Below are 25,470 nucleotides of genomic sequence, written 5' to 3' on the forward strand. Positions count from 1 at the left end.
TTTAACACAACAAGGATCATCTGATGGAAACTTGTCTTTTAAACTAAATACCATCGGCTGGGATTTGCTTTCATTAAGCAAGAACCCATTTGCTTTAAACCAGAGTGAAGCTTGCTCAATTGTCTCTGTAACACATGTTTTAAGGCTATTAAGATCATTACTGTTGTTCAGAAACATTGTATCATCAGCATAGAGTACTGTTCTGGATTTAATAAATGATGGCAGGTCATTTATCATTATTAGGAAAAGGAAAGGGCCCAGCACGGATCCCTGCAGAACACCTACCTTAACTTGTTCTATACTGGACATTACTATCCCAACACAGACGGCTTGCTTACAGTTTTGTAAATATGATCTTAATAGCTTAAGGCTGTTACCTTTAACACCATAAAAGTCCATTTTTTCGAGTAGTAGTGTATGCTCTACACAGTCAAAGGAACAACATTGTCTATGCATCAATGGTTGACAGGTTTTTCCTAAAGCCATACTGTGATCCACTTATTAATCCTATGTTATCAAAGTAAACAGATAATTGTTGGTAAATTATGCATTCTAGAACTTTTGAAAAAACTGGGACTATGGATATTGGCCTGTAACTTGAGACAGAATTTTCATCTCCTTTTTTATGTACTGGAACTACCCTAGACAGTTTAAGCTCATCAGGGAAAAAACCCTCCAGTATACACTTGTTTATACAATATATTAGGGGGTACACTATACAGTCTATTACTTTCTTCAGCATGTTTCAAGACAGGTCATATATGTCTACACTGTCTGATGATTTTAACTGCTTCACTATTCTTAAAACAAAACCAGGTGAGACCTCAGAAAAATTGAAGGTACTTGTGTTTGTTGATGACCTAGTAATATTTTTTGACAGTAACTGTGATGAGGTGATTTCAGGTTTAATTATAGCACTTCCTACTTCCTCAACTGATTTAATAAGAGAGTCATTAAATTCCTGGGCAGATAAACTAATTTTGTCACTTCTTTTTGTAAATAAATGCCAGCCACAAAGCTGGCACTTTTTGTCCACTGTGTGCCACTCTCAGTTTCTAATGTGGTTGCACTTCAGTTCCACATGACTAGCAGGCACATGTGCTACTAATGCATCACTACTTTTCCTTTTGTATGCTACATTCTCTCGGTTACCCAGTATGCCCTATTCAGCCTGATTTCAGTCCCTTACTTATTCCTCTATATTTCATTATATGCCTCTACTACTGAATGGTTTTGTCATATAGTTTACGCTATTTTGCAATGTTGAGACATTGTTGCTACATAGTTTTTGCTGTTGCCTGGTATAATGAAGTTATGTTCAAAGTTAACAGAATATGGAAACTTATGTTACAAAAGTGCAGCTAAGAAGCCATCATCATGGAGAAGGCTGCCACATTGTTTTTAAGGAATCTGCAGAAATAAGATATCACTCCCAGCTGTACCGAACCACTTACTGTTCAACTGCCGCTGAATAAGTGCAACTCAGCCCAGCTTCACATGCCCGGCATCTGCGTAGACTCTGCTGGTGCAGTTCAGTCTTCCGTGGACTCTGTTTCTTCTTAGAATATACTGAATACAGTTTGTCTCATACATGGCGAATTAATGTGGTCCCCGACTGATAGTTGAATTAATAGAACCTTTGTTCCATGGCATTAGAATCAAATAGTTATACACCATCCCATACCACTTTCTGGTTTCACCTGTATGTTCCCATGAGAATTTCTCTCCACATACATTCTGAGTAATGGACTTTTATTCAAAACAATCATTGCTACATTGTGCAAGTTGAATTCTAGTTGTCCACTCAGTTGAAAGAAACTTTGAATGCCTTATCAAATCATTCCTGCTATTCATTCCAGAATTTAACTTCTCTCTCAGGACACATCCTGTCTTATCAGCTCTCTCAGATAACAAATACACTGAATTGTTCAAGTCCTTGGATTAGGTGATGGCACGGTAGCACCAACAAATTTCACTAGATTGAGCTGCTGGCTGTATTATGGCATTCTACAATATTTTACAATAAATAACTGTTCCCCCAGTGATTCTAACCCTGCTTTCTATTCTGATACTGAGTGGGATTATATACTGATGTTTCACGTGCAATTTATGTAGTAGAACATATACACCCACCCCATCTCACCACATCCCTAGGCCAAGTTCCATTGCAAAAGTTATTTTTGACTTTTCTTTTTCTAATGTCATGAAGTGTAATTTTATAATCTCATTTAGAATTGTTTCCCAAATTAGAACTGCAACTTTGTACTTGTCTTACAAACTACTTAGTTTTGTGAATTCAAACAATAGTCCTTTATTATGTGGTTATTTGCTCATTTGATATTAATTTATTGTTGCTGGTTATTTTTATAATATTTCCGTTCAGTTTAACTGAACTTAATTACCTTATTTTTGTGATCATGTAAAATTGGGTTGAAGGAATAACTCTTTTGGTATTTGTTGTAATTTATTTATTATTTGTTAATAAGAAGCATCAATGCAGTGACAAGTATCATGTTTTATATTTGTTAATGTGTACTTCTGATAGTCAAATCTATTTAATTTCATACATCATTCTGGTTGATGCTCAGAAATATTTAATCAGGCAGCTGACATGGTACCTTCCGCACATTAATATATTTTCAGTTGTGCAAATTTTCTTTGGTCAATTTAGCAGTTATAATGTTACTCAGATGATGTAACTTGTGGCACTAACAAATTCAAAATAAATTTTACTTGCAATGCTTGCATCCTCCCTGATTAAGTTAAAGCAAACTGTTGTATTTCAGAATTCTGTTCTGTAACATGGTCCTGTCCTGTCATCAGGTCACCAACCAATTGGTACCACTCTGATGGTCACCCAGGCACCATGTAAGCATGTTGCACACTGTGTGCCCATGTCATCATTCTTTCTTTAGAAAAAGGAAATTGAATGCAGTCTGACAAGGAGGCCTTTCAATGTCATGTGGCCCTTGTTCTATTACAAATTACACTGGGTTTGTTACCTCCTCTAATAATGGTAGAAATCAATCATTCACTTCCATTATTATCAGAAAGTATTAAAAGAAAAACTGACCTGTAAACATGTGTTGATTATTTATGTGTTATATCCCAATCCTTGTCGTTTGAGTGTTTCAGTTGCTTGTATTCCTGAAAGCTCTCTTTGAAACCAACTTTAACTACTTTCGTACTGCCACCACTGCCACAGTACTGTGTCAACAACTGTAGCCACTGCACATTGTCATAACAATTATACTCACATTTCAAAATTGTAATTTTTAAGTGCAATTAAAATATTGTGCTGTTAATGAAAATCAAATATTATTATTGCCTAGAATTATGGCCCCATAGAGGCTGTGAAATTGACCAATGGTGAACTCTTTCCGGGAGAGGAGTGGAGATGTTCAAGGTGTCCCCAGACCGTAAGTAACTTTCATTATTTAAATTTTACAGAGAGGCTGCCTTTTTCGTTCATCACCCTTCAGCTGTTCAAATTATAACTGACTGCTTCATGCCAGAATAGGCTGAATCATCTTCAGTAAAGCCACCTTGCCAATCATGTTGTAGGCTCCCCAGACTTGTGAGACTGAGGGCTCTTGGAGCTGTGACTGAAAAACATCTCTCTCTTCTGTTCTGCCACCTGCAGCAGACGCTAAATGGCTTATTTCCTTCACCTTTTTATTTTTAATTCTTCTGCAAGATGGCTTTGGGGCAAACCTCAGTACCATATATTAATTAAAAGCCTACACCACTTTCCAATCCTGACTACACCTCCGACAGAGAGAGAGAGAGAAAGAGAGAGAGAAAGAGAAAGAGAAAGAGAAAGAGAGAAAGAGAGAGAGAGAGAGAGAGAGAGAGAGAGAGAGAGAGAAAGTTGTTAACCGATTTTGCATAAAAGGGCTAGCTTTAAAGTGTGAAAAAAAGTAACTCATCCAGTTTTCTACTATAAAAAATTTTGCATCTCCTATTAACATACCATATCAACAAGAAGTAATAAACATGCTAGAAACTTCTAAGTTCTTAGGTGTGTGTGGTGATGAAACCTTAAACTGAAAAAGCCATATAAAAAAGACCCACGAAATGGATTAATGATTCTGTAAATCACTTCCTCTCAATAGACTACAAATACCAAAATATGAGAATAAAATTGCCAATTATGTTTTGCAAGTTTTATGCAAGTTAATACTTCCAACAGAGACATAACCTTCCTAACCCTGTACTTTTATTTTAAATTTGCACCATTACAGTGACTGTGCCATGAAAACATGCTGTCCAAAATGAGAACTAAGTGTAAACAGCTGCATTTGAATATCACTTTCATACAATGTAATTAATGCTCTGACTAGAAGATAATTAGGTCTAGAATAAGTTATACATATTATTATCAAACATGAAGTCCTTAACTACTAAAATGACATCAAATATTGTTGAAGTAGGCACTGAAAATGCAAAATTATAAACTGAACTTGTAATATATGATGTACATAAGGCAATCACTGGAAACAGATCATATTCATATTGGAAAAATCACCTCCACTGCCTCCATAATATAATACTGAGATATCAAATATCACAATGTTCCACAACAATATTGGTCCAAGATTTGAAACTTTACACCTTCATTGTTTACTAAACAACTGGCTGCAAATACAGATTCACTATAGCTATACAACAACAGGATTTTAGTATGTGTAACGAAGTACACAAAACTTTGGGTTGTAAACATTTCAAAGTGTCAAATTCTGACAATAAATCGTCAGAAGACTATCTCTGAAACTACAAAAATAAAATATGGCAGGTGCTTATAATAGTGCATAGACCTGCGTATATCTGTGATATTCTAAAAAGAGAGTAGACACAGCTCAACATGTATTTTTAATAAAATTATCATTCAGTTCACATGTAAAATTATTGACCACCTCACGAAACATTAACTCTCACACAGCTCAAAATATATCTTTAATCCAATCATCATATTGTTCAGGGGTTAAATGATTGAGAAGCTCACAAAACTTTAACTCTGGCTGCATACATCTTCTGGAACACAAGTTTAGAATGAAACCTGGATCATGTAAGTATCCATCTCCTGGCAAAACCTCGATGTAGACTCTGAATCTGGGTACATAGCGGCATGCAACAAAACTATCAAAATATCCACCAGAGCATATTGCACAAAACTGCACACTTTGGAGATACTCCATGACACACCGTGGTAAAATTCTTGTTGCCACAGGTAATCTGAAAGAAAAAAGCACATTTAAAGATGCATATCAAGGCACATTATAATTTTACCACTTAATATACAAGCTGCATCTTAAAAAAAAAAAATCTTATCTCCAGGAGATAAAGTTTCAAGTAAAGTTAATAGACACATTTAAAAGGGTGTGTGTGGGGGGGGGGGGGGGGGGGGTACAATTATGCCTAGTTTTTAGAAATGTTAGTTCCTCCCTCACTGACAAAAGGTTGGTGAGGGCTAGAAAGGAGGAACAGTTCACTCAGCATCCAGGATAAGAGGGATTCACATGTTGCATGGACATAAAGAAATGGACCCCTTTCAGTCTGGAGTCCAAGTGACCTGTTCCTTCTTTCTATCTCCCTCAACCTATATGTTTTTTCTCCTTAAGGGAGACCTTGTAGTGAACCAGATAGATCCATGCCTGAGATCCTGGCACGCAGTTATAAGCTGTGCCACAGAAATCAGCAGATGCAGCTAGAAGTTTGACAACCATCAGAGGTTGCCACTCATGGACGCACATGCAGCCTTCTGTACGCACACTCTAACCATCTGGATAACAGCTTTTAGAGATGGACTCAGCCAGCTCTAACTCAGTTACATGTTTACCTTGCATATGTGACATCAGACTGTTATTGTGAGCCACTCCTTATAATAAGTTGTTCTCTAGACTTAATAAAGTTTGTTGTGTCATTCAGTGTGTGGTGTTCTCTTATGGGATTAGGACACATTGGCAATGGGTAGGGTCATATGTTCATGTGCTTTTCATTGTACAGTTGCTTTTTGCATTTTGTTGTAGCATGGATTCTCTGATTCAAACTTTGGAGCAGCAACAAAAGGACCTCGTAATGGCCATGCAACAGGCTTTGCCAACATTGCTCTCCAAAAATTCATCGCCAGATTCCATTTCCTCCTCCGTTCATGCTGTTCAATGGGGCAGCAGAAGATTGGGAGGTGTACAAAGACCATCCATGGCAGAATTTTCATGCTGTTCACATTACAGATGCAGAAGTTTGTCATGGACAATTTTTGACCTGGATTTACCCCTACCTTGTGCAGGGATTGCAGCTGTTGGGCCTATTGTAGGAACCTTCCTCATTGTTGTTTGACACCTTATGTTTGTTGTTGTCTTTCTATTATTGCTGATGCACAGATGTCATGCCTACTAGGGTTGAAATTTACCAGTGCAGGAAGCAGTCCAATCAGTCTTATTGTGCCTGAGTCATGACCCTCCATGGCCTTAGCCACAAGTGCTACTTTGTCACAAATAAGTCCAAAGAGTCATACGCAGATGTCATGGTTCACAATATTATCATCTGCTCCATCCCAGATAAGGAAGCCCAGCAATGGGTCCTGTAGCTTGTAACGGAACATATTAAAGGCTCCAAATTCAACCAGTTTAACGAGTATTTATGATAAGAGAAAAGTAATTGTGTATGTTAACAATGATTGCATAACATGCCTCCACAAACAGTCAACCCATTAAATTATACTGAATAACTGACCCACACAAAAGTTAATATCACTTGATCACTGATGCAGCAAATGTCATCATGCAAAAACACTAAGTTCATCTTAAATAATTAATATGAAGTACGAAAAATAGTGGCCAACTTAGGTATTTTGGATCTCGTTAAATAACAATCACCCAGTGAAACATATGTGTTCACTAGGATGGTTTCCACTCAGTATTCACAGTGCAGGGATGGATTCCTGACTGGAAATGGAGGAAAAAAGGTCCTATGAACATGTGTCCAAAATGATTCATTGCCAAGGTAGATGGTGCTGATGACTGAAAGTTCCTCTGACTACACGCCATGTGTTCCTTGTGTGTTGCAGGCTGTGTGAATGAAGCAACATACTGCAACCAGCAGAATGGTTTGATATTCACGTTGGGAACAAGTCGAGATGGTGTTTGTGTTTGGCCAAATAGACGGAAATGGTCAAGAGGCAGAAAGGCTATACCAAAACATGTCTCTCACAGACACCAACCACATCACACAATATTTCAAGCCCCTTTACAAATAATTGTTCTTTGGTTTACACCATATTGGCAGGCCACTTGCCTGTAGCTTCTACTAGGTTTTGGCTCAATATCCTGTAGAACCCAGTCCTTCAGATCTGATGTACATATAGTCCACCACCTCCCTGCATGTTCGTCTGTCTGAATGGACTCATGATCACACAAATGCCCAAAAAGTGCTTGAAATGTTGTACTATGTGTTTGGTGTTTGCGAGGGAACTTTCTTTGTTACAGCTGTGCTGCCTCTCAACCTTTTCCATCTGCTAGCCTTTACACTGACACCATCTCGGCTTCTTCCCAATATCAATATTGGACCATTCTCCTGCTTACAATACACTGCATCAGTCACACTGCCTTCAACACAAAGGAACACACAATATATGGTTAGAGGAACTTTCATTCATCAGCACCATCTTCCATGGCAACAATGCATTTCTGGACACATATTCATAGGACCTTTTCCTTCCAGTCAGGAATCCATCCTACCAGTTTGTCAGCTTTACTAATTTGAATGTTGTGCAGGGGCAGTTGAATTTAGTGAAACTAAACTTTTAATTGTTGTTGTTTATAGGTCTCCTAACTCTGATTTCAGAGCATTTCTGCTCAAGCTATAGAGGTTTCTTAATGAACTTTATAGAAGTACCAGAATTTACACTAATGGCCATTGAAATTGCTACACCATGAAGATGACGTGCTACAGATGCAAAATTTAACCGACAGGAAGAAGATGCTGTGATATGCAAATGATTAGCTTTTCAGAGTATTCACACAGGGTTGGCACCAGTGGTGATACCTACAACATGCTGACATGAGGATGGTTTGCAACTAATTTCTCATACACAAACAGCAGTTGACCGGCATTGCCTGGTGAAACATTGTTGTGATGCCTCGTGTAAGGAGGAGAAATACGTACCATCATGTTTCCGACTTTGATAAAGGTCGGATTGTAGCCTATTGGGATTGCGGTTTATCGTATCACGACATTGCTGCTCGCGTTGGTCGAGATCCAATGACTGTTAGCAGAATATGGAATCGGTGGGTTCATAAGGGTAATATGGATCGCTGTCCGGGATCCTAATGACCTCGTATCACTAGCAGTCGAGATGACAGACATCTCAACCGCATGGCTGTAACAGATCATGCAGCCACATCTTGATCCCTGAGTCAACAAATGGGGACGTTTGAAAGACGACAACCATCTGCACAAACATTTCGACATTTGTAGCAGTATGGACTATCAGCTCGGAGACCATGGCTGCGGTTACCCTCGAACCTGGGTGCATGAATGGCAAAACGACATTTTTTTGGATGAATCCAGGTTCTGTTTACAGCATTATGATGGTCGCATCCATGTTTGGCGACATCGCAGTGAATGCACATTGGAAGCGTGTATTCGTCATCGCCATACTGGCGTATCACCTGGCGTGATGCTATGGGGTGCCATTGGTTACACATCTCGGTCACCTCTTGTTCGCATTGATGGCACTTTGAACAGTGGATGTTACATTTCAGATGTGTTACAAACCGTGGCTCTACCCTTCATTCAATCCCTGCGAAACCCTACATTTCAGCAGGTTAATGCACGACCGCATGTTGCAGGTCCTGTACAGGCCTTTCTGGACACAGAAAATGTTCGACTACTGCCCTGGCTAGCACATTCTCCAGATCTCTCACCAACTGAAAACGTCTGGTCAATGGTGGCCGAGCAACTGGCTTGTCACAATATGCCAGTCACTACTCTTGATGAACTGTGCTATCGTGTTAAAGCTGCATGGGCAGCTGTACCTGTACACATCATCCAAGCTCTGTTTGACTCAATGCTCAGGTCTATCAAGGCCATTATTACTGCCAGATGTGGTTGTTCTGGGTACTGATTTCTCAGGATCGATGCACCCAAATTGCGTGAAAATGTAATCACATCTCAGTTCTAGTATTATATATTTGTCCAATGAATACCCGTTTATCATCTGCATTCGCAGGAGAGCTTCTGTAAAGTTTGTAAGGTAGGAGACGAGGTACTGGCAGAAGTAAAGCTGTGAGTACCGGGCGTGAGTCGTGCTTTGGTAGCTCAGTTGGTAGAGCACTTCCCCGCGAAACACAAAGGTCCCGAGTTCGAGTCTTGGTCGGGCACACAGTTTTAATCTACCAGGAAGTTTCATATCAGTGCACACTCTGCTGCAGAGTGAAAATCTCATTCTGGTAGTTACTACTAAGATCATCAATTTTATTTTTTAAAGACCTATTATTTAATAATGAGCCATCCTCACAAAAGGGTAGGTCTGGATTCTTCTGTAGCATCCCATCACCTTGCTCACTTGGCTTGTATATTTCTTTGTCACTTTGATGTTGTGTACTTACATCCATAGTTAGATTCTTGATGGCACTGGATCTGGATGGTGGTGCTCTGGAGCTTTCCTTGTTCTGAAAGACACACGTACAGCAGCTTGTTTGTCTTCAAGTATTTTTGGAGCTTGCAAAATTTGTGCTTCATTTCTTTTTGGCTTGAACCATTTCGTAATTTGAGTTTGTTTCCCAGCTTGAATGTTACTTTCTGGCCTATTGGTTTTAAACCATTTCGTGATTTGACACTGATTGATGGCTATATTGTTCGCTGCATGAAAAGAACGCTTTGTTACTTGCGATTGATTTCCACTTGTCCTGGGTACTTCATTGCACCGCGAAATACGAGTAAAAATTTTTTCCGTAAGTACCTCCTTTCCTAATGCATTCAAATGAAGACCGTGAACTGGAGCCTTCGCTCCAAACTGTTTATGTCAATAACGTCTGTATTTACAAAGTGAGAACATATTTCACTGAAACTCTTGTTTGCGGCATGAATTTCACTGTTTACACACGACCACCTCGGTAAATCGTGACGATGCGGGATATTTACAACGAGTACATTCGTGTGAGATAAAGTATTGAGGCGTTTTCTCAATTCTGTTCTAGCCTTGAACGACTCATTTCTATATACGTCATTTGATCGTCCCAGCAATACAACAAAGTCATCCTAACACAAACTAGTTACTTCACGTAATTTTGTAAGGTTTTTCAGTTCACTTAATGGAGCCCCAGGCTTCACGAAACCGTTTGCCCTGTAATTGTATTTTTCCGTTAGCAATGCGGCAATTCCACGGCCGTGGCTATCGCCTAGCACGTATATTTTTCCGTATTTTACAATGTTAGCAGTGGGAAGTTCACCGTGCAACGGTTTGTTTACTTTTTGTGGTTCATTTCGAAACTTTTCGACTTCGGCTGGCGTGTTCATTGAATCTTCAGTAGTGAATACTCCCACAAGGTCGTTATACGTTTTAGTTTGACAGTTTTTATGCATTAAAGTTTCACTGTTTATACACATTGAAGTTTCACTACTGCTTCGAGATTGTACTTTCTGAGTGCAGTTTTCTGTTTATACACATTGAAGTTTCACTGGTGCTTTGAGGTTGTATTTTCTGAGTGCAGTTTTTATGCATTAAAGTTTCACTGTTTGTACATACTGAAGTTTCACTGCTATTTTGGGATTGTACTTTCCGAGTGCAGTTTTTTCCCGTCATTGTTTGCCACTTGTGTGCAGAGGTCGAGTCTTCTTGCTTCTTCAGCGACTCACGTTTTTCTGCATGAAGTTTCTGTATGTCCAGCTTTAAAGAACCGATTATCATTTGTAAACTGGATATTCGTTCGTTTAGCTTCGAGATCTCGCCCTTACAATTTACACACGCATTATTTTTACTACCGAAATTTACTTTTTTTCGCGGGGATTACTTTTACACTCGCTGCCATCTTGGAAACCCAAGCTTCAGGCACACTCATTTTCAATAGCTTTCCAGCAGCCACAAAACGTTTAAGTACAAGTAACATTCAATTTAAGATGAACATAAAGGATTGATTGGTGGCCAACTACTTCTACTCCACTGATGAATTTCTTAGTGGAACCAATGTTTGTGTGTTACTAATAATATCAAATAATTTTGTGTATTAGCACAGTCTGACTTCAGTACAAATTCAGTGCAGTAATGCAATCAATGTAAGCAAATGTTTTTAATTATTTTTCAATTTAGTGTTTAATATTTGTTAAATGAAAATATGTTCAAATATTTTTGACTCATTCTACATCCATGACAATCATTTCACTTGGTATCTGTGGAAGGTACATTAGCATATTCGTTATTCATTGTAAATATTTATTGTGTATTTTTGTTTTTCTGACATGTTCTACATCCTGGAGGATTTACTCTCTATTGATCAATTGGAATGAAAAGTATATCTAATCTAATCTATAACATAATTTTTTCACGTGCCTTACGATGTCATCCACCGCTGTAAATATCACATAATAACAGGCATCAGAAAATGGGATAGACATACAGAAATATACAAATTACATGACAACTTGAAACCCTAAAGGCTTGATTTTATACCTGTCATTAGCCTTCTTTGGATCAACGTTTATCTTTACCTTGAAAATTAATTGATACTGTTTCTTTATGAATTTCACACAATATCAATGGATTAGATATTCACATTTATATATTTTTATTTGTGTTATCATTCACAATGATGATCAGTTGTAGATTAGTGTTTAAACACTTCATTTAACAGGTCAATAAGCTTACATGGAAGTGCCAATAGCACTCCATTCATCACATGATGACTGTTCCATACAAGGTGCTGTATTTACATAGCCCAGTTTATCACTATGGACATGGAACAATACATAGTGGGGGCATTCATTGATACCTAGATATGGACTGACTTAATGAACCAATTGGCTAACAAGTAAACAATTTGCGAGTAAGAGTGACCACTCACCAAATAGCAGAAGTGTTGAGTTGTTGACAGGCACATAGAAAAGAGACTGTAAACTTTGGTATCTGTTGGAAGAAATCATCTGATGAGCTAGACCAGTGTTTTTCAACCTGTTTGAATATGTGAACATTTTCTAAGTAAAAAAAAAAAAAAAATTCTGGTGAGCCCCAGAACCATAATAAAATTATGTTAATTATTTCAATGACAACATATTTAATTTTCTTTCTATTGATACTATATTGACCAAGAAATCAAGTGCACTGTGCAAGGTAGTTGAAGCACTCTGCGGGCAGTGATATGTTCTTTGCCACAGTGGGGATGTAGGGGAGAGAAGGGATCAGGGGTTGCACTTGCTTCAGTTGGTTGCCGAGTGCACCTGTGAGTATGGATGTGATTACTGTGTCTTTGTGCTTCACTCCACGTGAGCATAAAATGGAGGTATTTCTCAAAAGATCTGAACAGCTCTCCATGTCTGGTAGTAGTGGCAATGGCAGAAATGAATTAAAAAAATACTCTATGATGACAATTATTTGAAGTGTGATTTTATTATCATGAATGTGTATTTGTAATGAAGTACTGTCATATAATAGTATGAAATCAGAAAGCTTACGTGTCCCCTCTCAACTAAACACACCAAGGAAGCTGATAAACTGGCAGTTTTCTTCAAAAGAAACTGCAAACAGTTAATCAGCAGTGAACTACTATGACTCATGTAATAAAATAGCATTGTTATTTGTTGATCAAAAATAGTGTTGTGTTATTTGTTATTTACTTGGTTTTATGATTTAACAATACTTTTATTTTATTTTAGGTACCCAATATATCAACGAGAAAGAGTTATTAGCTAGCTACCAAGTCGCTAAAGCAAGGACGCTGCATACAGATTCCAAGAATCTGATTTTGCTAACAGCCTGGGATAAGGTTGAAATTATGTTACGTAAGCAGCAAGCAAACAAGTTAGAAAGCATACCACTTTCTGACAGTACCATTGAATGCAGAATAAACAATATGGCCTGTGGCATTCAAGAACAATTAATCAAAAACTTAATGATGAGCCCACATTTTGTTCTGCAGTTTGATGGATCTACTGGTGTTGCATGCTGCACATGATTTATGGTATTTGTGCACTTGAAATCACATGAAAGAATCATGGAGGACATTTTATTTTGCAAAGCACTTCCTACAAGTGCTACTGGCCAATGTTTGTATGACTTGTTTTTAGAAAGCATTCATAACTAGGAGACTGATTGGACAAAATGTATCACCATTTGTAGTGATGGTGCTAAACTATGACTGGCAATAAAAGTGGATTCATTGTGAAATTAAAATCAATAATGCCAAATGTCCTATAGACACACTACTTTCCTGACAAGCTCTGGCAGCAAGGGTTTTACTTTCTGATTTAAATGATGTGCTTAAAGAGGTGATCAAAGTTGTGATATTGATTAAAGATAAAGTGTTGTAAACTCAACTATTTGGAATTATTTGTGAAGACATGGGTTCACTCCATCAAAATCTCCTTTATCACACAGATGTCAGGTGGCTTTCCAAAGGAGATGTATTGACATACGTTCTGGAAATATAAGCTAGATTGAGAGGTGATGACACAAGTTCTGGAACTAAAAGCTGAACTGTTAATTTTCTTACAAGATTTTAAATCAGGATATGTGAATTATGGTTGCAACCCTGTTTGGCTGTTAAAATTAGCATTTCTCACTGATCTTTTAAACCACCTAAATATTTTAAACAAGAGTCTCCAAGGATATAATCAAAGGATTCATTTCAAAATTTATCATCCACCAAAGGCTGATGTAGTTAGCTTCATAGACATATTTAGTAGAGTAGTGGGACGTTGTGGTCCCAGTGACCTAACTATACTTGGTGATCTGAATATTGAGGCAAAAATCTTCCAGTTTGTGTAATATGAGGTTAATAGATACTCTTAACTCATATAATCTCGTAAATGTAGTAAATAGTGATACCTGGGTAACAAAGTCCACATCTATCAGAATTGATTACGTTATACTATGTAAACATATTAAAGACAGTGTTAGGTGCTGGAATATGGATTTTCACTACTCTGACCACAAATGCCAGCTTGTAGAGTATGTAAACACAAGCATCCCAAAAATGACAAAAGTTACCGCAAATAAAAGAGTCCTAAAAGAGGGTAACATCCTTGCCCTAAGAAATAAATTAGCTATAGAGGGCTGGGATCTGGTTTACCAGACTGAAGGATCTGAAAACAAATGGGCCAAATTCTATGATACTATGCTAAGACACTTTGACAGATGCTGCCCTGTTAAAAAAATACAGTGTTCACCCATAACCAAAGTGCAAAAACCAACAGACTGATACTTCCAGCAAATATGATAAAACTCAGGCAAAACATCCAGGACCTGGATGTGTTACACAAGTCAACAAACCTGCAGGTTTTTAAGTTCAAGCACAATGAAGCCAAGAAAATCTTTAAGAAAGAGCTTTCAAATCTAAGAAAACAGATATACAGCAGTGAAATAGCTCAGTCAGACAATATAGCCAAGACCTCATGGAGAATTGTAAATCAATTTCGCAAAGCCACACCGAAGCCAGAAACTGAAATTGTGAATATAAGACATGAAGGAAACACAATTAAAGATCCTAATGAAGTCTGCAATGTTTTCAATAAATACTTTATATCTGCAGCTGTTAGTCCAGTTAATAACACAATTGTGAGTAGTGAGGTAAAGCTCTGCCCCTTTGAAGAGCCACCTTTTGAATTCAAACAAGTAAGTGAAAAAGAAATAGGCAGGATAATAAATAACCTAAAGAATAAGTTCTCATCTGGATGGGATGGTTTGAGTAGTATCATGATTAAAAAAAAAGGAATTAGTTAAAATAATCACCCACCTGGTAAACTGCAGTATCAGAGAACATACATTTCAAATGTATTGAAATGGAGCACAGTTAAATCAGTGCATAAAAAAGGATCCAAGGAAGAGGTTTCAAATTTCAGGCCCATATCATTGATACCTGTCTTCAGCAAAGTATTTGAAGTTGTGCTGCTGACACAACTTAGTGACTATTTCTTGAAAAATAAGTTCCTAACAGACACACAACATGGATTCCGAAAGGATCATAGTACTATCACAGCAATTATGGAATTTCTTCACAAAACGTATGGTGCCCTTGATCAAGGAATGCAAACAGCTGGCATATTTCTAGACCTCACTAAAGCCTTTGACTCGGTAAACCATGAGTTACTCTTAAGTAAACTTGAGTCATACAAAGTAAATGCTGCATCCATGCAATTGCTGGCTACATATTTATTTAACCGCAAGCAGTGTACAAAGCTGACTTACAAAATCAATAATCAGATCATTAATTTCCAGTCCAAATATGAGACAGTCACACAAGGTGTACCCCAGGGCTCAATTTTGGGCCCTTTCCTTTTCCTAGTGTACATAAATGATATAGAACAACCTTTCAACTCCCAATTGGTAACCTATGCAGACGATACCTCACTGTTATTTCTTGTTAAACAAAATGATGAGTTAACGTTGATAGCAACTGAGGGCCTACGTCAAATAACTACTTATTTCCAAGATCAAGGTTTGAAAGTTAATATCAGTAAATCTCAGTTATTGCAATTTAAACTTACAAACTCACACCAAACCTCTATCAGTAACATAGGTGGAATTGAAGTAGTGGACACAGAAGGCTGCAGATTTCTAGGTATTCACCTAGATGAAAATCTAAGATGGGTAAACCATATCAAATTTTTATGCAATAAAATCAGCAGTTCATTACATCTAATAAGCCAGTTATCAAAAGTAGTCCCACATCAGACATTAAAAACAATTTATTATTATTTTTTTTTATTTATTTATTGTTCCGTGGGACCACATTTAGGAGAAGTCTCCATGGTCATGGAACGAGTCAATATATGAAATTATAACACGATTGTAGAAACAGATAAAATGAAATATAAGAAACATATTCAGGCGACAAGTCGTTAGTTTAAATAAAGAAAATCAAGAATGTAACACTGGAATTTGCTTAATTTTTTAGCTATTCCAGGAGCTCCTCGACAGAATAGAAGGAGTGAGCCATGAGGAAACTCTTCAGTTTAGACTTAAGAGTTTGGTTTACTGCTAAGATTTTTGAGTTCTTGTGGTAGCTTATTGAAAATGGATGCAGCAAAATACTGCACTCCTTTCTGCACAAGAGTCAAGGAAGTGCATTCCACATGCAGATTTGATTTCTGCCTAGTATTAACTGAGTGAAAGCTGCTAACTCTTGGGAATAAGCTAACATTGCTAACAACAAACGACATTAAAGAAAATACATACTGTGAGGGCAATGTCAAAATTCCCAGACTATTGAATAGGGGTCGACAAGAGGTTTTCCAACTTACACCATACATAGCTCGAACAGCCCGTTTTTGAGCCAAAAATACCCTTTTTGAATCAGAAGAATTACCCCAAAAAATAATACCATATGACATAAGCGTATGAAAATATGCGAAGTATACTACTTTTCGTGTTGAAATGTCACTTATTTCAGATACTGTTCTAATGGTAAATAAAGCGGCATTTAGTTTCTGAACAAGATCCTGAACATGGGCTTTCCACAACAGCTTACTATCTATCTGTACACCTAGGAACTTGAACTGTTCCGTCTCGCTTATAACATGCCCATTCTGTCTGATTAAAATGTCAGTTCTTGTTGAATTGTGGGTTAGAAACTGTAAAAATTGAGTCTTACTGTGATTTAGCATCAAATTATTTTCCACAAGCCACGAACTTATATCATGAACTACATTATTTGATAATGTTTCAATATTACACACAAGATCCTTCACTACCAAGGTGGTGTCATCAGCAAACAGAAATATTTTTGAATCACCTGTAATACTAGAAGGCATATCATTTACATAAATAAGAAACAGCAGTGGCCCCAGCACCGACCCTTGGAGAACGCCCCATTTAACAGTGCCCCATTGGGACTGAACATCATTACCACTCTCAATATTGCGGAGGATTACCTTCTGCTTTCTGTTCTTAAAGTAGGAGGCAAACCAATTGTAAGCTACTCCCCTTACTCCATAATGTTCCAACTTCTGCAGTAATGTTTTGTGGTCAACACAGTCAAAAGCCTTCGTTAAATCAAAGAAAACACCTAACGTTCGCAACCTTTTATTTAATCCATCCAAAACCTCACAGAGAAAAGAGACTATAGCATTTTCAGTTGTTAAGCCATTTCTAAAACCAAACTGTACATTTGACAGCAAATTATGTGAATTTAAATGCTGCAGTAACCTTGTATATACAACCCTGTCGATAACTTTAGCAAACACCGATGGCATAGAAATAGGTCTATAATTGTCAACATTATCCCTGTCTCCCTTTTTATAAAGTGGCTTCACTACCGAGTACTTTAATCGGTCAGGAAACCGACCACTCCTAAAGGAAAAGTTACAGATATGGCTAAGTACTGAGCTAACATACGTGGAACAATACTTCAGTATTCTGCTAGATACCCCGTCATATCCATGAGAGTTCTTGGTCTTTAGTGATTTAATCATTAACTCAGTCTCCCTCTTGTCAGTATCATGGAGGAGCATTTCAGGTAACAGTCTCGGAACACTTTTTTCTAAGAGCGCTATATGATTCCCTGTTGGGACTAGGTTTCTATTTAGTTCACCTGCTATATTCAGAAAGTGATTATTAAGTACTGTACATATTTGCGACTTATCAGTAACACGGACATCCCCACTACGCACTGATTCTATATTCTCGACCTGTCTCTGCAGACCAGCCACTTCCTTTACGACTGACCATATGGTTTTAATTTTATCCTGAGACTTAGCTATTCTATCTGCATACCACATACTTTTTGCCTTCCTAATAACTTTTTTAAGCACCTTACAATACTGTTTGTAATGGGCTGCTGCATTTAGATTTTGACTGTTTCTAACGTTTTGATATAATTGCCACTTTGTTCTACAAGATATTCTTATCCCTTTAGTCAGCCACCCAGGCTGCCTGTTTGTGCTAGTACCCTGTTTTGAACGTTCTAACGGAAAGCAACTTTCAAAGAGCACGAGAAAAGTCTTGAGGAAAGCGTTATATTTATCGTCTACTGTATCAGCACTATAAACATCTTGCCACTCTTGTTCCTTGATAAGGTTTACAAAAGTCTGTACAGCAACTGGATCAGCTTTCCTAAAAAGTTGGTAACTATATTTAACATGTGTTGCAGCACAAAAATCTTTTAGACTTAAAATTTGTGCATCATGATCTAAAAGGCCATTCACCTTTTTGCTAACAGAATGCCCTTCTAATAATGACGAATGAACAAAAATATTGTCTATGGTTGTTCTACTGTTCCCTTGCACTCTCGTTGGAAAGAATATGGTTTGCATAAGATTATATGAATTAAGGAGGTCTACCAGCATCCTTTTCCTTGCACAATCACTTATACAATTAATATTGAAGTCACCACATATAACTAACTTTTTGTATTTCCTATAAAGTGAACCAAGAACCTCCTCTAGCTTTAGCAAAAATGTTGTGAAATCGGAGTCTGGGGATCTATAAATAACAACAGTAAGAAGTTTAGCTCCACTAAATTTAACCACACCTGCACAACATTCAAACACCTTTTCAGTGCAGTACTTTGAAAAATCAATTGACTCAAATGGGATACCGTTTTTCACATACATGGCTACTCCCCCGCACCACAAAGAGCTCCTAGAAAAGCTGCCAGCCAACCTGTATCCTGGTAAAGGAAGCCTCTGAATTATCTCCTTATTTAAGAAGTGTTCAGATATACCAATAATTTCAGAGTCAACATCTATAAGCAGTTCACTAACTTTATCTCTAATACCTTGTATATTTTGATGAAATATACTAATTCCCTCATTAATCGGATACCCAAGCTTTGTAGAAAGTGGTTTCTTTGTTAGAGAGACTTCCCTTAAGCAGGAATACCTATCAGCTGACTTCAATCTAAAAAAGGTACAGCTCTAACACCCACAACTACCGGAATTTTCCCATGAGTGATCCCACCACCCCCACCTATGCTGTCACCTATAAGTTTTGCCAACCTCCCCTTCCCATACCTGTTGAGGTGCAGGCCATGTCTAGTGAAACTCGTCCCACTGATAGACTCCACCGACACCACTGAAATGTGACTCATGCCTTCTGTCATCAGTGCACCCCCAAGTCTCATGTTATTACGCCTGACGGCTGTATTAAGATGAGGCCGATCGTGACGCTGAAACAGTTCCACGAAATGCACATTCGTGTTGCCAGTCTGAGTGGCTATCTTTTCCAGGTCACCATCTATGTCATACTCCCCATCCCTATCAATACTATTACCAGCCCCACCCACAATCACTACCTGATCTTCTTTAGTAAAATCCCTACATAACCCCCCTATGTTAAAAGTCACCTGAGCCAATCCTGCATTAGGCTTCACAATGCTGGTGACCTGGTACTCACTCCCCAAAACTTCCTGCAACTGCTGGCCTACACCTCTACCATGAGAACTACCTAACAGCAGAACCTTCTTCTTTCTCTTAGACTTTGCAACTGTCCTAGCCACCGTAACTGCTGAGGTCTGCTGCATACTTCCTACATCTACAGCTACTAGAGATTCCTCTCCACTAGACTCTGACAGTTGGTCATATCTATTACAAACACCAATAGTAAAACTATCTGAAAATCTCCTTCTCCTAGCAGATCTCTTGCCAACAGCCAGCTCCCTTTCCCCAACCCCCTTCTCCCTCCTCATCCTATCTAGCTCCTCCTGTGTGTTTTTCAACTGCACCTGAAGGGCACATATCTTACGCTCCTGCTCCTCTATCAACTTACTCTTGCTACATAACCTGCAGTTCCAGGAGAGGATCTCACCAGAATGCCCACTGGCTTCCCCACTGCATTCCCACCAGTGAAAATACTTCGAACAAGTCTCACACCGCAATCCACTACTCACGAACCTACGGCAAAGCCCACACTTCTCACTCATGGTAAAATTTTACAATTATTGAAACAAGAAAACAACTTTATCTAAGTTCCGCTACTACAATAAGAAGATGTTAAAAACTGACTACAATTATCACAAACTTGCTCTACAAGGGAAGTAACTACTATTATTGACAGTATTAATCAACAACAAATGGGAATATAACAAAATACTAACATAGAAAGAAAATCAAACGTCTAATGACAGTAACGAAACTGAAAGCAGTTCGCAAAAATTTCTTCTGAAGTTATTTCACCGGAAAACACCAAGAACACCGGTTGAAGACTACTAAAGTTCCTAAATAAACTACTATACACAAACAATTAATTAGTACTTAGCTTTCGATGCGCCGCTACAGCTGCAACTGGTCAGCGCGGAATGTAAACACGGGTAAGAGGTTAAGTTGCTCGATACGAAACACTCACAAATATCAGGCCACAACACAAGAAATGCAGAGGTGAATGAAGAAACCACTAATAAGTCACTTATATAGTAAATATTATCACAAAAACAGTTAAAATATATATCTGAAACCTAAAAATAGATGAAAACTTAGAGAGCGATCTCACACGCAGTCACGTGCTTATGACGTCACACCAAAGACCTTCCAACCATTTTTGCACAGATTAATTACAGGATAGAGATATGGGGTTGTGCTGCTGACATACATATGAACAGAATATTAACCCTACAGAAAAGAGCAATCAGAATTATCCATGGATTAGGGTATAGAGATTCATGCACGGAAATCTTTGTTCATCATAAATACCTCACAGTCTACTCACTGTATCTTTACAAATTAATTATATTTTTTGTGACACATCAAAACAAAGAAAAGAAACAAAGTGCTCTGATATGCATGCCTATAATACAAGAAATAAAGACTGCTACTACAGCCAAAGAACAAAATTAAAAACAACAGACCATAGTCCATGCATTAGTGGTCAAATATGGCACAACAGATTACCGAGCTCTATAAGGTGCCACAAAGGGAACTTATTCAAAGTGAAACTGAAATATTTCTTGATTGACTGTGTGTGTGTGTGTGTGTGTGTGGGGGGGGGGGGGGGGGGGGGGGCTATGACGTTTGCAAAAGACACCAGTTGGTGTCTCCATGCAAAAAAAAAAAAAAAATTACAATAAATAAAAAAAATAAAAGTAAATAAATAAATAGATAAATTTTGTTTGTGGTCACGTCCTTACAAAACATGATGTTTGAGTCATTCCCTTGCCTTCAGAAGATTGTTAAAGAAATTGCTATGGATCGGTTGGTTGTAGCCAGTAAGTTCTCACATTCCTTGCATGATACAATGCTTGCATAATTTGGAAGAGAAGCTTTAAGTTACCATCCAGAGTTGGACCCCGAAGGTGAAACTGGATACAGACAGATACTAAATACTTTTTGGGATATGTCACTACAACTGGCTGATCTGAGCACAAATATGAAACACTCATAGATTTTACTGCTGATGGCATGTTTAAAATGGAATTTAATATGCAAGTGTTTTGACATCTTCTGAATAAAGAGAGAAGATGAATATCCACAATCAAAAAAGGGAAGCTTCGAAATTATTAATGCCATTCACCACTTCCTAGCTATTATTGTTAGCAAGACTTCTTGCATTGTGATTATTGTCTGCAGTACTTCTGCTCTGGCGTTTCCGACAATGCTGCAAATTCTCTGTGATGATGTTACAAGTTCTCCAACTCATGTTAATTCATGGCCTTGGAATACCTATTCATGAACTCCATTTTAGATTTCTCATTGTTAACCAACAAGAATTCAATATAGCTGCCCATTAAACAATACATAGAGAGATGTTTCATTTCACTAGCTGTTTACTGTGTTTAGCACTCATTTAGAAGAGAAGGCAAAAACGTCTTTAGATGACAGTCTTGTACAAACAGATATACAGTATTATACATTACATTACTATTTTATAAATTGTTTTAGTATTTTTTCGTACTGGAACAAATTATCCTATTTTTAAGTGAATTCCTACAGAAAAATATGTATCACATAATGAGTGTTTCATATTACAGGTAATGTTCAGAAGTTAACTACTCTCATTAAGTGAGAACCCACTGTAGAGTCAATTATTAAAGAAGTAGATCTTTTTTCTAATTTCTCAAAGTTACTTACTGTATCTTGTTCATTTAGTTATTGATCAGTTCCTGAAAACTATTCTCAGGTGTTGTATTTACTTATTCTTAACATGGTACGTTTATCATAAAAAATCTACATTCTATTAATTTAGAGAGATCCGTTTCAGTTCCACTAATTACTTATTCAAACTGTGGCCAGTTTCAGGGTTTTAAAATCTCACCTTCAGGTGTAAGAAACTGTACCATACAAAGGAGACGAGGGAAGAAATATAATATGACATATTTGTAAAAACCAGAAGATCAGACTACGGAAATAAGGTGACTCAGTTAATGTATTTGGTAACGTATAACATGCGACTAGTCCAGTAAGTGCAGGAGTTCTTGATGGAACTAGAAAAAAGGAGAGGGTATAATAATCAAACTGACCTAAAAATGTAACATCCAGGCAGTTGGGATGAAGGAAACAGAAACCAAGAACAAACACTGCACTCACACTGTGCACTGTGAGGCAGCTGCACACTATGTATTCCAACAACAAGTGATTGGATCGCCATGCCAGAGGTCTGGCAACATGGTGCAGTGGAGGCACCAATGATGTATGAACAGTTGGACTGACATTATTATCAAAGATATAAAAAATATGGACTGGCTGGTCCGAGAAGTTACAATACTCCATTTAAAAACATAATAGAATATGAATGAGCTGTGGTATGCCATTAGGTTAATTAACTCTTAAGTATGTAACACCATGTGATGTTTTTAGGCAAAAAACAGTGGTACATAGGAAAAATGAATGAACAAAGGATAAAAAGTAGAACAAAAATTATAAAAATTAATGGTAACATACACCATGCTCAGTAAATCATGGGCTCAAGTGACATAAAAAAATAAATTAAAAAACATAAAAACCATCACAAGTCTAAAATGTGAGTGTATTAATGTAAGCAGTGTAATAACAAATGAAAGTGATCAGGCTGAGTGCCCTACTGTACAAAGCAATAACAATATGGAATTATGGCTAGGAGGTGAAACAACTAACCACTGGGAGAAAAATAAGCTTGAACCCCACAAATTTGTAAAAATATGTGCTGTAACAGGCAACAAGGCAATGACACCTAGGCCAAATGAGTGAATAGGGGATTAGACACTACAATTGGTGATAAAAACTAATGGTAAGATAACTATACCAACTGAGTCACCTGACATGTAGGATACATTATGGGCTCAAGTGATGTAAAATTAAATACATCAAAATATATAAATACAAAAACCATCATACAAATCTAAAATGTAGGTATAGCACTGCTAAGAGTGAAATGACAAATTAACATGGTCAGGCTGAGCACCCCTTGTTAGACAAGCCCATAATTTATCATATATGTGATCATTTACTTAGCATGGTATGTGTTAATAATTAATTTTCATCATAGTTGTTCTGTTTTTATCTTTTGTTCATTTATTTTGCCTATGTACCATTGTCCTATTGGCTAAAAATGTCACAGGATGTTAATATTTGAAAGTTCGGTAGCCTAATGGTGTATTACAGTTCATTCATATTCTATTACGATTTTAAATGAAATATTGTAAGTGCTGGGGCCAGTCTGTCCAGTTTTTCTATATTTTTGCTAATAATGTTACTTTATTTGCTTGTAGACCATTGGTGCCTGCACCGCACCATGCCTCCTGATCTCCAGCATGGCCCTCCCCTTTGTCGTGTTTGGTATTCATACTGTGTGGCTGCCTGACAGCGGATAGCATGAGTGCAGTGTTTGTTCTCAGTTTCTGTTTCCTTCATCCCACCAACCCAGACATTACATTTTTAGGTCAGTTTAATTATTAGGCCCTCTCCTTTTTTTTTAGTTCTGCCAAGGTGCAGTGATTTGGAGCTCTTGCACTGACTGACCCAACCACTTATTATACCTTACCAAATACAGTAAGGGAGTCACCTTCTTTTGGTAGGCTACTCTTCTGGTTTTTATAGATACATTGTATTATATTTCTTCCCTCCCCTCCTTTGTATATTAATGTCATACACATGAAGATGGAATTTTAAAACCCTGAAACTGGTCATGGTTTGAATAAATAATTTAGTACAACTGGTGTAAATCTCTCTAAATTAATTATCATGTCTCTCAGTTGTGGATGTTCTAAGTACAACATCTTGTGCAATCTACAATCTATTCAATTCAGAATTAATGTGAAACAAGGAATTATGTGATTTTAATAAAAAATAAATTTTACTTTTCTTGGGCCTATGTTTTTGTATTACAGAGCACCAAGTATTCAGACATGAACTGGGATGCTCATTTCACAAACTTCCATTCAGTTTTAAAGGAAGATAATGTTTCTTTTTAATTAATTAATCAATTTTGAAATATTTTTACTATCTTATTGCAAATTATTGTACTAATTTTAGAAGACTTTTTCAGCTATTTTATAAAATACTACCAGAATAACAATGATTCACTTCACAGCAGTCACATTTAACAACATAAAAGAAATGAGAAATGAACCAGACAACAAGTAATGATGGTTTTGTTGGAATCCCAATCAACCCACAGAGTTATGAAAAACAGACACAGTGCGTCAACTGCAATGTGAGGTGAGCTCAAGTGTCCTAGGTCGACTTGGTAGAAACTGCTGCACTTCATGCCTTATTTAACTGGTGCTAATCCTCGTGATCTATTGTTTCATTCGAAGCATGGTCACTGAAATTTATTCTAGTAACCCGTGGTGCAAAGTCCTGCACCTGAACTGTGTGTGTGTTGTTGCAGCCATTTTGTATTACATTTCAACATGAGCATCTTTTAAATGCACTTTCATGAATTGTTTTAGTCCTGTGTGATATTTTTACCAGAGCAGATGATCAGCACAAAAACTAAGTTGTCAGTGCTGCACAAGATGCTGCCCCTGCACCACCATTCCCACCGAGAAATGAATGTTGTCTTTCTCCTCTTCCCACAAACCTCCCAAAGGTGAACTCATGCATATGGGCTCAACAGGACTTAGTGACCCTTGCCACACTGCAAGTGTTTGTCTATTTGAAGTGTTCTACAGGTTTAAATTAACTTCATAGTCATTAGTACAAATAAGTACCACATCTGAATGTGAGGGGTTGTGGGCTTTAAAAAAAAATACAAATGTGGTGGCCCTCAACTACTTATCCTCACACTCAGAGTTGAAATATTAAAAGTTTTGGCTGGTTTCATTGACTATAGGCTGGGATACAAAGCTGCCGCATTACAAGCCAAATACTGCTGAGTCTACAGTATACAATATGAATATACACATGAAT

At 37.5% G+C, this 25,470-nt stretch overlaps 1 protein-coding gene across 3 annotated transcripts in view; it reads left to right on the plus strand.

Annotated features, from left to right (window-relative positions):
- LOC124721873 overlaps nucleotides 1–25,470 on the plus strand; it is a 57,510-nt gene that overhangs the window by 15,127 nt on the left and 16,913 nt on the right. Inside the window, exons 3-4 of one of the 3 annotated variants that reach the window (XM_047247011.1) lie at nucleotides 3,333–3,419; nucleotides 12,871–13,479. The exons of 1 other annotated variant lie outside the window; for it this stretch is intronic. The gene's annotated coding sequence lies outside the window, so the exon portion shown is untranslated. Of the gene's footprint in view, nucleotides 1–3,332; nucleotides 3,420–12,870; nucleotides 13,480–25,470 lie in introns of those variants that run through there. One more of the 3 variants, XM_047247012.1, reaches the window with a different exon arrangement.

The sequence above is a fragment of the Schistocerca piceifrons genome, chromosome X (genome assembly GCF_021461385.2).
Source record: "Schistocerca piceifrons isolate TAMUIC-IGC-003096 chromosome X, iqSchPice1.1, whole genome shotgun sequence".
Taxonomy (NCBI): domain Eukaryota; kingdom Metazoa; phylum Arthropoda; class Insecta; order Orthoptera; family Acrididae; genus Schistocerca; species Schistocerca piceifrons.